General features: G+C 46.4%; 1 protein-coding gene across 6 annotated transcripts in view; it reads right to left on the bottom strand.

Annotated features, from left to right (window-relative positions):
• Tanc1 (tetratricopeptide repeat, ankyrin repeat and coiled-coil containing 1) overlaps window positions 1-16,558 on the bottom strand; it is a 226,287-nt gene extending 209,729 nt beyond the window's left edge. For 4 of the 6 annotated variants that reach the window (XM_021638947.2, XM_021638975.2, XM_021638983.2 and 1 more), the window contains exon 1: window positions 16,423-16,558. The gene's annotated coding sequence lies outside the window, so the exon portion shown is untranslated. Of the gene's footprint in view, window positions 1-15,904; window positions 16,033-16,422 lie in introns of those variants that run through there. The other 2 variants (XM_021638956.2, XM_060390217.1) reach the window with 2 other exon arrangements.
• Window positions 16,559-16,765: the final 207 nt, after the last annotated feature.

Genomic DNA, 16,765 nt, shown 5'->3' with positions numbered 1-16,765 from the left:
CATCGGCTAAAAACTCAAGTCTCCAGACAAGGCGTCTTCTTCCCAGGTCGGAGAGAGAAGGTATGATGGAAGAGGTCCCTTGGGCTTAAAACAAAATACTCAGAAAGGACACTATCATAGGAGAAAAGTGTAAAGACCTCAAGTGCAGCAGGACTTGGTGTCACTGGGGCACCAAGTTCATTCTCAGAGAGTGAATACCAGCTGGGTAGGAAGTAACAGAACCCTCCCCACCTCCCCGTCTTCCCGACTATTCTCACAGAAGCTAGATCCAAAGTCAGTGACAAACCTGGAGGCAAACTTGAGAAGCGCTTCTCCCACTAGACATGGTCTTTAAGGAGACACCCTGTCTCTGAGGAGGATGTCTCACCCCCCACTTTGGCAGCTCCCTGGGGAAGCCCCCCTCCTGGCCAGCAACCGCTCTGTAAATAAACACATCCGAGTGACTGGGGTGTGGCACGCAGAATTGCTCCATCTAAATAAAATGCAACTTACTGTTCTGAACCACAAAGCAAAACACCACCAAGGTCCAAGAAGCTTCTCGTGTCCTCAGCATCTCAGAAGGTAAATAGATTTTCATAAAAACCAGACGGCTGGTTAGCAATGGCCCTACACCAATAGTAAAAGGCCCCTTTGGGTTGGCCGGTTCCTTCTCTTCTGTAAATCACCCCACCTAAAATCACCCTTCCTATCTGTTCAAACATTTCTGTATGTACATCTAATTGCTTAAATATGAGCCAACCACCTTAGAGATTAGCATAAAACCAAGTTCTTATGTGGACTTCTATAAAATGAAAAATCTTAAAATTAACAATTCTTCACCCCAGAGTGGAGGACCGAACCCCACAGAGTGAATCCTTTATTGCTAAACTAAGTCCCCAACCCCCTTAAATGAATAATTCTCAAAACACTCCAAACAAATGGCCCAGTTAGCAGAGGTGCCTGCTGCCAGGCCTGACAACCCAAGTTCAATCCCTGGGGCCCTCGTGGTGAAAAGAGAACCAACAGCTCCAAGCTGTCCCGTGACCCCCCCACTTTACCCTGATATAGGCACACCCACACATCTAAACATACTCACACTAAATAAGATGTAAAATAAATAAACTGTTCAAACAATAATTTAATCATCAAGTTATAAATTTAAAATACGGACCAGTTAGAAGAGAGGTGAGAGATATCTCAGGTACCTATGAGCCAAGCATGGCAGTAGACAGTTTATAAGGTCTTCTCTTTGGTCCTGGCACAAGCTCCAAGAAGCAGGCATTACGATTCTCATTTCACAGATATGAAAACAGGCCGAGTCTCCTTCGACAGCTACACACAAAATTCATGTGGACCAAAGGTCATGATCTTCCGGTTGGGGGTATAGAGTGCTTGCCTCATATGTGCAGATCCTAGGGTTTGATGCCCTTTACCAGCAAAAAATAAAGAGAGGAGGTAGGCTCAGTGGCACACACACTGCACTCAGGATGCTAATCTGGGCAACATAACAAGATTCTAGCTCTTGAAAAAAAAAATGAGGGAGAAAAAGGAATGTGTATGTGTGTATACATACCTATATCTGCAGTGCCGTGCTGTGGTTATAAAATACCTACTCTCTGACGAAGGCACTTTATTTCACAAAAGGCAAATTTTAGTGTGTAAAACAGTATCCCTGACAGCTAAGGGATTAACTATAAGAATGTGCTGGCAAAGGCTTATGAAGGTTGCCATTCATCATACAAAGCTACTTTATATGTGGTTGTTATTCTTCATTAACACACAAAATTCCTTTAAGCTTAATTTTTCCCAGACATAAAAGCACTCAAAAGGCTAAAGAAGGGAGCGAATTTAGATGACAGATTAAATTAGCAAACTCAGCAACGCTGGGAACTTCGGTTTGTATGAACTTACAAGATAATGTGTAGATGAATTTACTACAATGACAGTTTCCTTACACTTTTGTTCTTAGATTGGCCTAAGTCAGAAAAGTTTTTTATTAAAAACTATCTAGCAGGGCGGTAGTGGTACACACCTTTAACCCCAGCAGGTGGCTCTCTGTGAGTTAGAGGCCAGCCTGGTTGACAGAGGAAGTTACAGGACAGGGGTGCATGGAGAAACTCTGTCTCAAATAAATAAATAAATAAATAAATAAATAAATAAATAAATAAAGCTGTTACTTAGTAGAAATAAAAATGATATGATATATGCTTCTAAATTATTGTGCAAACAAAAACGAGAAGAGACGCCATACAATAAAAGTTTACCGTTAACATACAGGCACCTTGTCATTCTTAACAAAACAAAAATGTTCAACACCCAAAACACTTAAAAGACACGTGCTGTATAACATACAGCATACTGTCACACCCAGTTCACCAGGCTCCTACACAGAACCCCTCTTCATCACACCTGAAACCAATTCAGCTTACACCCCTGACAGGCTAATAATAAAATCAATCCCAAAGAGATTCCAAGTCATTATTTCTTTACTTAAAAAAGAAAAAAAAAAAAAAGAGCAAGTTCTTATGAGTAACTAAACCTAAATGTTTAGTACACAGTTAGGACTTTTTTTTTTTTTGCCAAAAAAAACCTTTTTTCCTGAAACTAATTGTGCCTTTATTAGATTTCTGCTTATTTTGTGTACATGTGTACATGCTATAGCCATGGCATATGAGTAGAGATCAGAGGACAATTTGCAGAAGTCAGAACTCTCCTTCTACCACATGGGTTCTAGGAATGGAGCTCTGGCCACTGGCTTGACAGTGGGCACATTTACATGCTAAGCTCCCAATTAGACCTGTAAGTCCACTAGCTTCCAGTTTACAGGAAACATGGGGACAGGGCAACAACATTACCACCACCACAGGAAAGGGATTTCCAAATATAAGGTGATCTACAGGTTCTTTGCTGAAGATCATCTAGACACGAAGGGAAGCAGGAAATAGTATTTTCCTGTACTGAAAAGGAATGAAGGAAGAAGCAACCACTAAGACAGCAGAAGATGTGAATACTGGGTTCACTCTTGATACAAAAAAAAAAAAACCAACACAAAACAATAAAGTCCTAAGTTAGAAGTGTATACTAAAGTTTGTGAGGCAAAATTACATTATCTGTGTGCTTTGCAAAAAAAAAAAAAACTACGGTTCCACATGTTTACAAAACAGTGAATACTCTATTTGCCTTCTAAGAGACTTATAATATGCATAAGACCTGAGAGTCCAAATTCTGTCCAAAAACTTGACTACTAGAGTTTAGAAGCCCAGAACACACATTGTTAAAAAAAAAAACAGGCATGGTGGCCTCCTGTAATCCCATCACTTGGGACACAGAAACGGGGGGGGGGGGGTCTCAGGGGCAAACCTGCTGACTCCTCTGAACTGGCAAGCTCTGAGTTTAACAGAAGACAGAGAGTGATGGCAGACAGCGGTGATGCCTAGGATCCGAACAGCCCCCATAGGTTGGTGGAAGTGTTTGTGAAGGATTAGGAGGTGTGGCCTTGGTGAAGGAAGTGTGTCACAGGGGCAGGCTTAAAGGCTTCAAGAGCCTCAGCAATCTTCAGTGATCCCCTGCTTCCTACTTACAGCTGAAGATGTGACTCTCAGCTGTCCCTGAGAGTCCACTATGATGGCCTTTAGTCCTCTGGAACCTCAAGCCCAATTAAACCTTCTCAAAAGGTGCCTTGGACATGGTGTTTTATCATAGCAACCAAAAGTACCTAATTCCACACCCAACGTCAACTTTAGGCCTTCATACACATTTGCTTACACACACACACACACACACACACACACACACGCACCTAGTATACTTTGCTTGACTCAGATTTTGCATGTATTTAACTCCAGAACCCTTTCCCCCTGGGGTAACTAAGTTTTCTGAAAATTAATTGTTCCTGGAACCCCCTTCGGAATCACCCTGTGGGAAGGCTGCCTTAAGGCACACGCGAGTTAAGAACCTTGGACAGGCAGCTAGAATGTAGTGGTGCCCGCCTGCAGTCCCAGCACTGAGGAAACGGAGGCAGGTGAACAGTGAGTCCCAAACTAACCTGGGCTGCAAAGCTGGTCCCCGTAACAAAAATAAACCAACAAAATCAAAATCGCAGGCTGGCAACCTAAGAGCTACTCACTGCCTCTGTGTCTCCCGCATCTAGGATTACACCGTCTCTGACATGTTTTGGTTTGTAAATCCCTACAACACACAATTCCACTGCAAACTTGGCCTCCGTGAAATTAATCTTGACTTGCTCCCAGTCATTTCCTTTCAATCCACAGAGAAACAATAGCAAACTCGTCCAGATTGCTGCCTTTTCAGTTTCAATCTATGTTGAGGTATTTCCAAGGAATACCAACACCTCTCCAAGGGAAAGATTAAAATACCCATTAAAAAAAAAAAATTTCACCCCCCTCCTGGGGACCACCTAGAGTTTGCCATCACTTACCGCAGAGGGCCTGATGCCATCTTCACACCATATAGTCACTTATACACAGGTCCTTCTGCTACCTGGCCAAGCAAACTTCGAGGGCATCACCTGACCACACCACCCATCACACCCACTCCACGGCTCAATGTTTTACAGCCACTTCCCACTACTTTCTTGTAGTGCTCTGAGGAAAAACTACATCCCATGCTACTTAGGGTGGCCTCTACAATGGAAGTGTACTCGAAAGGAAACAGACATGGCCAACAGAGAAATATGAGATGCAAGTCAACACCAGAAGAAAATGACCAGATTTTATGCTTCCCCTGCCTAGAGGAGGCCATTTATAATGTCCCAAACACTTTCGTACACTTTGTCATTTGACCCTCAAAACTCTGGAGGAATCTGTTTTTCATCACAGCAGCACAAAGTATCCAGCACAGCTCAACTTGAAAGCGGACAGCTTGTCAGCCCTCAATTAGCCTCTCTATGCAAGGAATGTCATCTGAGCAGTGCGGAGCCCATGCTCCCAACAGGAATGTCTGGCCAGTGTCACAGCAGCACACAGGACAGTCTCCTGGGACTCTGCTCGACGGTGATTACAGATGGCTAACCACGCGCAGGCAGTCAGGTCTTCCAATGGACCAGCTACGCACGGTGGCGCATGCCTGCAGTCCCACTGCTCAAAGCTGGAGACGAAGGGATCAGGAGTTCAAGACTAGCTGCAGCTATTTACTGAATGGATGCGTGCAGTAAGGCCAGAATGGATGCATGAGGCGGCTCAGCAGATAAAGGGAAAAGGGGGCTTGCCATCCGTCTGATAATCTGAGTTTGAGTCTGGCCTCAAGCCCTACCCCACAGGAGGGAGAGAACCAACATTGGTCGTCCACTGATCTCCACATATGCACAGTGGCATATCCAGCGTGCATCACACACACACACACACACACACACACACACACACACCCTAAATATATTTTTTAAAACTACCAAAAAGTCTTCATATATCCAACCACTCAGCACCTGCCTGGGACTGTCCAATCATGTTTTGTCCTGTCATCCATGGAGCTCCCACTGTTGCTCATACCAGTCTCCCCACAGGAAAGAAGCACACTGGGTAACTACGTACTCTTTTTTTTTTTTTTTTTTTTTTTTTTCGTTTTTTTATTGAGACAAGGCTTCTCTGTGTAGCCTTGGCTGTCCTGGACTCCACTTGTAGACCAGGCTGGCCTCGAACTCACAGCCTCAGCCTTTCCCCTGCCCCCATTACTGGAATCAAAGGTGTGTGCCACCACACCCAGCTGTAACTAAGCATTTTCAAGAGCAGACTAAAGACTTCTGAGCAATCAAACCACAGTGGGATAACACCTCACATATACTGGAACAGCTGTTTGAAAAAACAGATATTACTAGTATCGTGTGCAAAGCTATGGAGACAGGGGGACCCCCTGCACACTATTCGTGGCAAAATTAGTATAGCCATTATAGAAACAGCATGTCAAGTTCCTCAAGAAATTCAACACAGAACTCCTTTCTGTGATTCAGCAAACTCCCTTGGTGTTTGCACTCAAAAAAAAATAAAATCAGCATCTTTGAACAGACACCTGAACTTTCATGTCCATTGCAGCACTATTCAATAGTGCTACATACAATACTCTACCTAAATGACCGTGAGTGGAAAAAGAAATATATGCGTATGTGCAGTGGGGCACTACACAGCCATGAGGAGGAATGCCTGCCATCATTTTTGACCATACGCATGAGGCCAGTAGGCTACATGTATGAAATAAGCTAAAAGTAAGCCAGACACAGACAAATACTGTTGTGGTCCCATGGATTATATGTGGAATGAAGTTCAGGCCAGACACTCAGGGGGCAGAAACAGGTAGATTTCTGAGTTCCAGGACAAGCCAAAGCTATATAGTGAGACCCTGTCTCAAAAACACACCAAAAAAGAGCTAGGCATTGTAGCACATGCCTTTAATCCCAGGACTTGCGGGGCGGGCAGTAAGAGGCAGGGAGATCTCTGAGTTCAAGGCCAGCCTGGTCTACAGGGTAAGGTCCACCACACCCAGGCTTACACAAAGAAACCCTGTCTCAAAAACAAACAACAGTAGAAACAAAACAGAAAACAAAACAAAAAAAAGAATGTCAGATTCGGAGGGAAGGTAGTGTGGATATTGCGTGTGTTCACTTTACTGCGGTGATATTACATGTTGTATCCATATGACGACTAATGGCATACAGCAAGAAGATATTAAGTCTTTACTTTCCACACATGCACAGAGCTTTGGCATATACGCGACTTGGGTTCGTGTCTTGGATCCTTCTTGGCTCTCATGCAGCCTACGCACAGCTCTCTGCTCTCCTGAGGTCACTGAGCTCTGGAAGTGGGAGAGCCACCCAGAGTACTTGGTGCACGGTGACATTTAAAAACTGTAGGTCAAGGCAGTCGCGGTGGCGCAAGCCCGTAATCCCAGCACTCTGAGAGACAGAGGCAGGCAGATCTCTGTGAGTTCCAGGCCAGCCTAGACTACAAAATGAGTCCAGGAGAGATAAGGCTACACAGAGAAACCTTGTCTTGAAAAAACCAAAACCAACGAACCACACAAACAAACTGCAGGTTCTGGAGCTGGCCCAGCAGTTCGGAGTGCTTGTTCTTGCAGAGGACCCAGCACCTACAGGGCAGCTCACAACCATCCATAACTCCAGTTCCAGGGATCCAACACCCTCTTCTCAACTCCACCGACTCCAGACATGAAAGTGGTGCACGCACACACACACACACGACATACCCATGCACATAAATAAACAAATCCATTTAAAATTTTAAAACATATTCTCTATTTCTTTATTCCAAAGAAGAAGTAAATAATTACTTTTTTTTTTTTTTTACGTGACTAAGGCAAGACCCCCACCATCCAAAAGCTTACAACACGCCAAGCCTATGGCAGCACCTTTAATCCAGCACATGGGAGGCAGAGGTAGGTGAATCTCTGTGAGCCATGGCTCTGCAACACAGAAAAACCCTGTCTTGAAAACTGGGGGCTGGAGGAAAGGGGAGCTTATAACAGGCAAACAGGTGAACAACTTAATTATAAAAGGCAAAAGGAGAAAAATATTTGAATAAATGCACAGGCAATGTGCAGGAAGATTAAGGGGTGAGGCGTGGGGAAGGAGTCAGTGAAATGTGAAAGACAGAGAGGGGAAATTTTCATGATAAATTGTTTCTTTGAGCTGTGTCCTAAGGATTGATGCAATTTTCAGTTTGGGGAAGAGAGGAGAGAAAGAGCCTTATCAAAGGCAAAATTCACATAAGGGACTAGACAATAAGGAGTCTTGTCCGTTTAAAGTAAAACGGGCATGGCTACTGCCCTTATCTGTCCTCGACCAGCTACAATGCTTTTAGCTGCAAGTAATGGGGGCCGGGGTAGTGTAGGAGACCAGAAGGAGGCTCAGGAGCTCAGAGTACTTACTGCTCTGCTCTTCCAGAGGGACTGGGCATGGTTCCCAGCACCTGTAACTCCAATTCCAAAAGGTCTGACGCCCTCTTCTGGTCTGGGTGGGCTCCTGCACACACATGGTGCATACATGTCCAAAAACTCCCAACACTCAGGGAGGCAGAGGCAGGTGGATCTCTGTGAGTTCCAGGCCAGCCTGGTCCACAAAGTGAGTCCAGGACAGCCAGGACTACAAAGAGAAACCATGTCTTGAAAACAAAACAAAACAAAATGAATAAATCTTTTTTAAAAAAAAAAAAAAAAAAAAAAAACAGCGTTATATAAGTGGCTTAAAGGGTATTCTTAAATCTTCTGTGATCATGCAGACCTCTCAGTAAAAAAGATTAAACATATTATAAGCTATATATAATTTACAAATAATAAAAGACTAGTGTTATGAATCACACGTTTGTATTAAATTTGATTTTTTTAATTTAAGGTTTTTAAATTTCTTAAAACCTCATTACTTTAAAAAGTTGCACAGATTCCAGCACACAGGAGGTAGAGGCAGGCACACCTCTGAGTTGGAGGCCAGCCTATTCTATGAGTTTCAGGACAGACAGCCAGGGCCACAGAGAAAAACCCTGTCTCAGTGGGGGTGGCAGGAGTTGCAAATAAAAAAAAAAAAATACGCACCAGAATTAACCAGACTCAAAGTCTATACATCTCAGTGAACTTTTTGGGGGGATAGGGAGGCTTTTGAGACAAGGTCTTCCTAAAATTCACTATGTAGAGTTGGTTGGCCTCGAACTCTCAGCGATCTGCCTGTGTCTGCTTCCCAAATGCTGGGATTAAAAGTATGCCCCACCACACAAGCACGGCTTACAGCGGCCATTTGGAACGAAAGCTTTGGAGCCCACACTAGATTTTATACTTTCAGTATTGAACACATTTTTATGCACTTATGCCACCAAAAGCAATCAATCTGTGACAGAGTTAGAACTAGAAAAACAACTTTATATCTGCTTTCCTAACTCTTACCTGCGTTCAGTTCTTCAGCCCTTACTATCTAGCCTTTCTTGTTCTCATTCCTACATGTTAGACTGTATCCACATGTACATTTGTTTACATATATGCAGATACTGACTGGATTCCACATTTGAAGAATCTAAAGAGACTTAGATTCGGCCAGTATTTTAGATCATTTTCATTTTCATTAAGATATAAATTGGTATGCAAAGCTTGTACTAAGCTAACCTACCAAAGCCAGGTTCCTATCCACTTTATAATAAGCTCTTATCCTTCATACCTTCTCATTATCTTTACTCCAGCTGTGTACCATTAGCATTTTTCCACACTTTCTTTGCAAGAGCCTTTTAGAGTGGCTTCCATTTTATGGGCGCCAGCTTAATTAAAAACAGAGACTATAAACTATAAATCCTTGTAAACGGATAGAGGGCATTTAAGGCAGGGGTTCTCAACCTATGGGTCTCCACCTCCCCACCCCACCACCAGGGTCAAACAACCTTCTCACAGGGCTCGTATATCAGGTATCCTGCACATCAGATATCTACAATACGATTCATAACAACAGCCAAATTACAGTTATGAAGTAACAATAAAAATCATTTTATGGGCTAGGCACGGTGGTGCACACCTGTAAATCCCAGCACTTGGGAGGCAGAGGCAGGCGGATCTCTGTGAGTTTGAGGCCAGCCTGGTCTACAGAGCAAGTCCAGGACATCCAAGACTACACACAGAAACCCTGTCTCCCAAAATAATGATGATAATAATAATACAACAACAATAATAAATAATTTTATGAGGAGCTGTATTAAAGAGTCACAGCAGTAGGAGGGTTGAGGACCACTTATCTAAGGCAAGAAGGGAATGAGGGTACCAGAGTCAACTCCACTCTGTTGTAAAATGCTCCCCACACAACCCATGACAGGTGCTGCACTGATACACAGCCAGTGTCCACCCACATGTAAACATTAGCAAAAATGCTGTTTTGTTTTGTTTCCCCTTGGAAAGCACTGATATTTCCTTCTCTCCCATACTGGCTAATCTGTCACCTACTGCTCTGGCGAGCACTGTCTTAGGCACTAACAAATACTATCCTCCTCAGAGAGGTTATACGTCGTGGCAGCTCTCAGCAGCTGAAAAGAAGCCACTGTGGTTTTCGGCACCTTCAGCCTTTGAACTGGGTTAGACCACTTCATGCTTCGTGAAATGCTGCAGATACGCAAGCCATAATCGGTGCCACAAACCTGGTCGCCATTCAGTCACCGACAGCAGGTGCCGTTCTACTAAAATTATCCCGAGCTCTAGATCTCTCCCTGGGGCTGGTGACAAAGCCTGCTTACCCATGAATATGTGGTCAACTGACAAGTAGTCAATAGCTGAATTGTGACTGGGTAGTAGTGGTGGCGCACACCTTCAACCCTAGCGCTTGGGAGGCAGAGGCAGACGGATCTCTGCGAGTTCGAGGCCAGCCTGGTCTACAGGGTGAGTTCCAGAACAGCCAGTGCTACACCACACAGACACACACACAAAGCAGAACTGTGGTAGGAAGGGTGGGAAATAATGCTGTGAGCTTTTTACAGCAATGCCACCCACCCGTGAGCCATTGCGTGAGCCTAAGCCTAGGCAGAAGAACCCTTCAACTGAGGCCAGGCTCAACTCCAAAGATGGTGGCTGGCCTGTGTGACAAGAGGCAAGGGAGGCCAGGACAAGGAAGGTTGCTCTCTGCAGCAGTGTCACTGCGTGTAGGACAGTGAGAGAAGAGCTACTCTTTCGTTTCCATGGATTTTGTTTTTGAAATTCACACATCTAGTTCCGCATCGACAAGTACTCAATAAACATTAATATTTGATGCTATGTAGCTCAAGTAATTTAGAGCAAAGCCTGGCAGCGAGAGAGGATCTTAACAGATTATATGGAAATTGTGACTGGCACCAAGTTTTCAGAAGTAATTCGATACCCCCTTATACAAATGGCTATACACACAGTGACTAAATCCCAGCAGACTGTGGCCAAGCCTGTGCTTTCCAGACTTGCAGTAGCTAGAAGCACATGTGTCATTAAAGACATTAGGAATGTTCATATCCTACGCCACTGGGGACGCTTTCAAGGGCAGCCAATACCACTTCTAGAGATCGTGCTGTGCTGACCAGCTCTTTTTTTGCTTTCTTACTCCCCATCTCTTCCATCCACAATAACCTCCTCTGTGGGACACTGTCTCCCACAGTCCCATCTTGTGGGTTTAACGGGGCCTGCCAACTGGACCTCTTGTTTGGCCAATCTGCGTTCTTTCCACATTTCTCTCAGGTTGGCACTAAGGGCTAAGAGGCAGCTTCCTGATGATATGAGATTTTGGAGCCAGAGGCTGTGCAAAGCCACAGTGACTTAATAATAACACCCCATCTAAGTCAAAGGGCTCCAACAGGCGAAGGGAGATTTCTGTTCAAAAGCATCAAAGACCAAAATAGATTATCTGGTTAGGGTAACATATGTAATGGATTTCAGTGGAGTCATTAAAACAGCCCAAGAATGAACACAGGGAATGCATATATGACATGAGAAAGAGTAGACCACATGGGCATAAACTGACTCTAAACCGCACAAATGCAATCAGTATATGCATCTTGACATGGTGCCTTTCATGTCTTCAAAACTATATGCAGCATAATGAACCACTTTGCCTCAGTCCATCCTTTGGGCAAAAAGGCCATCCACAGCGTTAACTGCTTCTTTGGCTCTTCTCCACCCCTCAGAGACAATGAGTCAATCCATGATAGGTGTGTGATCCTGGGTATGCTGGGTAAGGAAAGAAACTGCTGAGTCACTGTGATTCTATCTTAGGTGGCTGAACATTCTGGGTTCACATTTATCTGCAATGAACAGTAGTAGCTGGGAGACATTGGGACTAATAAATTCTCTCATGTAAATGGCAAAATCCATGCTGAAATCCATGGTCTGTGACCTGTCTCTGCAACTTTTCTCATGCCCTTGTCATTTCTGTCTATGGGATCCTTCTTTCTAGAACATTCTCCTTGATCACTCACACTCACTGAGGACCTTAAACACAACACTCACTCTACAAAGACAACTGACCAGCAGCACAGCAAACAAAACCAGAACTCCTTTCACTAACCACAAGATAAGGTTTCTAAGAGCCTTCTTCAAGGAAAGCTACACCTCCCCCTTCTGTTTCTGTCCCCTTTTGTGTACACTGACAGCCTTCCAACTCTACTAGGAAATACTGTTTCATAGTGTTCTCTTCTGCTTTCCGCTCCCAAGGAAAGGGCAACCATTTCAGATTTACCAGTCAGAGAACAGATACCAAAGGATCTTCTTCTGAGTTTAAACACCATTCCTTAATGTTATACAGAGAGACCTCTCCAAGAGTAAGTGTTAAAAGCTGACCATGAAGCCATGAGTTGTGCCACACACCTGTAATCTCAGCACACACAAGGCTAGAGCAAGAAGATGATCACAAGTCTGAAGCCAGGCTGGGCTACACAGTAAGACCTTCTGGAAAACAAATAAATGCTTTCTATGAACAAGTTGCTCAGTCATAAAAGAGCTTATATGGGACCAGAGAGATGTCTCAATGATTCAAAGAGCTTGCTATGAACCCACAGTAGGAGAGAGCTCCAGAAGTTGTCCTCCGACCTACACCTACACACACACTATCACTTTGGAATGCACACCCACTTGCTACTCCTAAACAGGCAAATGCATCAATTGCAACCTATTACTGCTTCATAATTTAACCAGTAACATAAGAAGAGACTTATGTAGCATGGGAGGTAAAACAATATCCATCTATAGACTAATCAATAGGAAGGGCACATGACTCCAAGGAAGGGCTATTCAGACAGCCTGACGGAAGCCAAGATGAAGGCAAATGGTATGTTCATCCTTATTTTTAAAGAGACGTTGATTGGAGAGAGGATCTCCTCAGGAATGTTATCACTGATACATATCTGAAATATAAATCATACTAGACCCTGAAGCCTACTTGATTAAAAAAAAAAGAAGAAAGAAACTGAAAGTAAACAAATGATTGGTCAGTGTGTGACTTCCCAAAACTCTCCTAGGGAGGATGTTTAGTTATCATTATTAGAGAACTGTTTTTAATCCTTCCTATCTGCCCAGAGTTATAAGCTCCGCAGTTCTGGAACCAAAATAACCATAAATGAAACACTCTCAGGGGCGGCCACACATTCTGTCTGTGGGGCTTCAGCAAATTCACAGGCGGCTTACATGAAAGGGAGGAATAGGGAGTCAGGGACCTTCCGGGGTGAGATGGCCCGTCACAGGTGAGATCAGGCAAACTGATCTAACTTCCTGGCCCCTGGCATACTCCACTGAGAGGAGTAGGGTTAAAATATGCAGTGAAGCCCTCTCGAATTGCTGTTACATGGTTCCAATATTACAACACAGGCTCCAAAAGCCCTAGATTTCCCCAACCCTTGCAGTCAAAAGATTGCAATGTGATTTCATTTTGGGGATGACCGTGAGAAAACTAAATCCCAGGAAGGCTTAACAGGCCTATAGGGCAACCACTTCTGTCAACTGGTTTTTACAAGGAAAATAAGCACTTAAAAGACACTTCAGAGCCAGGTTTGGTGTCACAGGTCTTTCATCCCGGCACTTGGGAGGCAGAGGCAGGTGGATATCTGGGAATCCGAGGGGAGTGGGATCTATGTAGTGAGTTCCAAGACAGCCAGGACTATATAGTGAGAGCTTATGTTAAACAAACAAACAAACAATTCAGGTCATAACAAAACCATGCTAGAGACTAACACAACTCCCTAGTGTGTATGTCTGTGTCTATGTGTGTGTGTGTGTGTGTGTGTGTGCACGCACACACACTCTACTCTGTCTCTGTAAATTTATTCCCATACAAGTTAAACTAAAGGTTCCGTAAACAAAACAAAACAAAGTGATGGGGCGTAGTGATGGCATTCAGGAGACAAAGGCAGGCAGATCTCTGTGAGTTCGAGGTTAGTCTGATCTACAAAACAAGTCTGTTATACAGAGAAACCCTATCTTGAAAAAAAACAAATATATAAAATAAAGTTTGCCCCCCCCCATAAGGCCTCATATATGTTGGACAAGAGCATAAACCTATTCCCCTAACTAGGAAATTCTCATCCTAACAGAAACAAAATCTTTATGATTGAGTTTGAAGTGCCTGGTGGAAACAGACCCAACTAACCTCCCAGCTATTCTGGCAAGCCTCATTATAATATGGATTATAGCTCTACTAGCCCAGGGACAGGGCTTTTAATGTTCTCTGGGAGATAAAGAATTAATCAGCAACCCAGAAAAGAAGTTGTCTAAAAATGGATGATTTAGTCAAAGTAATTCCATTGTCTCTACAACTGTGCCCTCAATCACCCAGCACCAAAACCCCTCTACGGCATCAAACAAACTCTATGTGGTTAAAGAGTCAAAATGTTCTTCTGGCTGTTATGGGAAGCAGAAAAGGGCTGACTACAAATCAGTTATGTTTTAGCTCCACAATGAACATGAATTATGATAATTTAGACATTCTGGTGGTTAAACCAAAAAGGCAGGAAAATCAATACTTTTGAGTTCCAGCAAAAGTTAAGTTTGTGGCACCAGAATTGCAAGACAGGAACATGGACATGACCTTAAATTTATTTCTGGACTTCCCTGCCTCCATCAAAATCAATGACACTATTTCTCATCCCTTACTGCCGAATCACAATAGCTGGGAAGCCTGGAAACACCGATTGGCTGATAAGCAAAAATCTCTAGGAAGGAATCCCGAACAAAGTCAGACACCAAACTTCCTTTCCTAGGCATGCTTTTCATTGTACGGGCACCAAGATCTATTTATGATGCTTTTTGACTGACACCCACAAGCATTCTGGCTGACACAAACTTTGCAGATTGTAGGGAAGTCCCTGTGAGCTTTTTAAGTAGCCCAGATGAGCAAAACACTCAGAACACTGCCATAATGAGCACCTCTCAGGCGCTCATAAATTCTTTCATTCCCAGCAATCAAGAAGCAGCTGTTAAAATCCAGGAATCTTCCCAGTAGCCCATCCGAAATACCTCCGGGCTGCCCAGAGAAGCTTCTCAACTGCTTTCTTCTCTCTCTCCCTCCCCCATCCCAGGAGTGCCAGCCTGGCAGGATGAGGATGACCCAAGAAGGAGGGGAGAGGGGGTGTAGAGGGGAGTAGCGGATCTGGTGAAAGCAGACACGCAAGACCCCCCTTCTTTTTCACCACGAAGAGAACCAATCCTCAGTACCAGCCAACCAGGTTAGATCTTCCCTCCCCCAGCACGCTAACTTCGGTAGTCTGATGAGGCTGGCATTTCTAGAGTTCGCGACCTCGGCCACCCTGAGACTTTTCCTAAAAGACTCTGAACCAGCAGCTAGCGGCATCTCAGCTTCTCTACAGGTTTAGTAAGACTCGGCTTGCCTTCTACCTTTTAACCCGCCGGGACGCTACTCCTGGGGTCAAGTTCAAGATGAAGGTGCCCTCCTCACCTCCCCGAGTTCACTCTGCGGGGAACTGTAATACCCGCTGCTCCAGGCACACCGGAGCCGAGGCAGCCGGGAGAAGCCTGTCACAGCCCGGCGTCCTCCGCCCTCGGTCGCAGCGCCGTGTTTCTTCTACCTGGCCAGGGCCGCATTTCCTCCCCGGAGCCTCTACACAATAAGTCAAGTTAAGTTTTGGGAACGCCGGTCCAGAGATCTTGCTGTCTGCAGACTCGCTACACAATGCCCCAGGGCTTCCTTCCCGGCCAGCCGTTCCGGAAAGCCGCCGCGCCGAGCCCGGGGAGCCCCCCACACCCACCCAAAAGTCCTTCGGGAGGAACCCGCATCCTCTTGACGCCTCCCAAGGAACTACTCGCCGCCCAAGGACAAGGGGACTCTCAATCCTGACACGACCCTCCGCTCAGCTGGCACCGACAGACCCTCGAGGTCCATCCCCAAGGTCCACACCCCAACACCAACCCCACCAAGGCGAGAAATGTGCGTGCACCCGCGAGCCGCAGCCTGCGCGAGCCAAGCACTCACTTTCAGCCCACAGCGGGCGACACGGGTTTCCCCGGCTCAAGTTCGCTCGGCAACTTCGCGGCCCGCGCGCCGCAGCGACGTTCGAGACCCCGCGGTGCCAGGCACCCCCGCCGGCACGTCTCCCTCTCCCAGGTGTCCGGCGCAGCCCAGGCCCAGTCTAGCCGAGCGAGAGGCGGCTGGGAAAGCCGTGGGCGCCGCGTGATCCCGGGCGCCCCCCACCCCACCCCCCAGCCCGGCTCTGCTGCAACCCGCTCCTCCCGGCGCGCAGGAAACGGCCTGCACCGACTCCCCGGCGGCGCCTCGTCCCAGGCCGGGAGCTCCGGCATGCCCGAGCCTATTCCCGGAAAGCTCCCGCTCTCCCCGGCGGAGGAGGGGGGGGACATGCCGAAACTTTCCCACCAGCCTCGCTCTCGTTCCCCGGGCTGCTCCCTGGGACCCTTCCTCCCCGCCGACTCCGGCAAGTGACCGCGCTGCGGGTTCCCGGAGGCCCGCAGCGGCGCCCGGGCACCGGGAGTTACCTGGCGGGAAAGTTTCCAGCTTCCGGCGCGGCTCCCACCCCGGGGGCCGGGCCTCGGGGCGCGGCGGGCTGGGGCGCTCGGCGGCTGCGGCTCCTGCGGCTGCCGAGCCGGGCTCCCGCAGCTGCCGCCGCCGAGGCAGCGCTCCGGCCCGTCCCCCCGCCTCGCTCGGCCCACACCGGGACCTCATTGGCAGCGCGAGTCCCCGCCCTTGCGCGTGTTCCGGAAGGCACCTTCCCTGGGCGCGCCCGCCGGGCCCCTCCCGGCCGGAGCTGCGGGGCTCGGGGACCCGCTGGGGCGCGGCGAGCCAACTTTCCGCCCGGCGCCTTCGCTCGCCCCATCCTCT

Source organism: Meriones unguiculatus, chromosome 8, assembly GCF_030254825.1.
Source record: "Meriones unguiculatus strain TT.TT164.6M chromosome 8, Bangor_MerUng_6.1, whole genome shotgun sequence".
In the NCBI taxonomy this organism is placed as follows: Eukaryota; Metazoa; Chordata; class Mammalia; order Rodentia; family Muridae; genus Meriones; species Meriones unguiculatus.
This window is presented reverse-complemented; position numbering and strand designations above follow the sequence as displayed.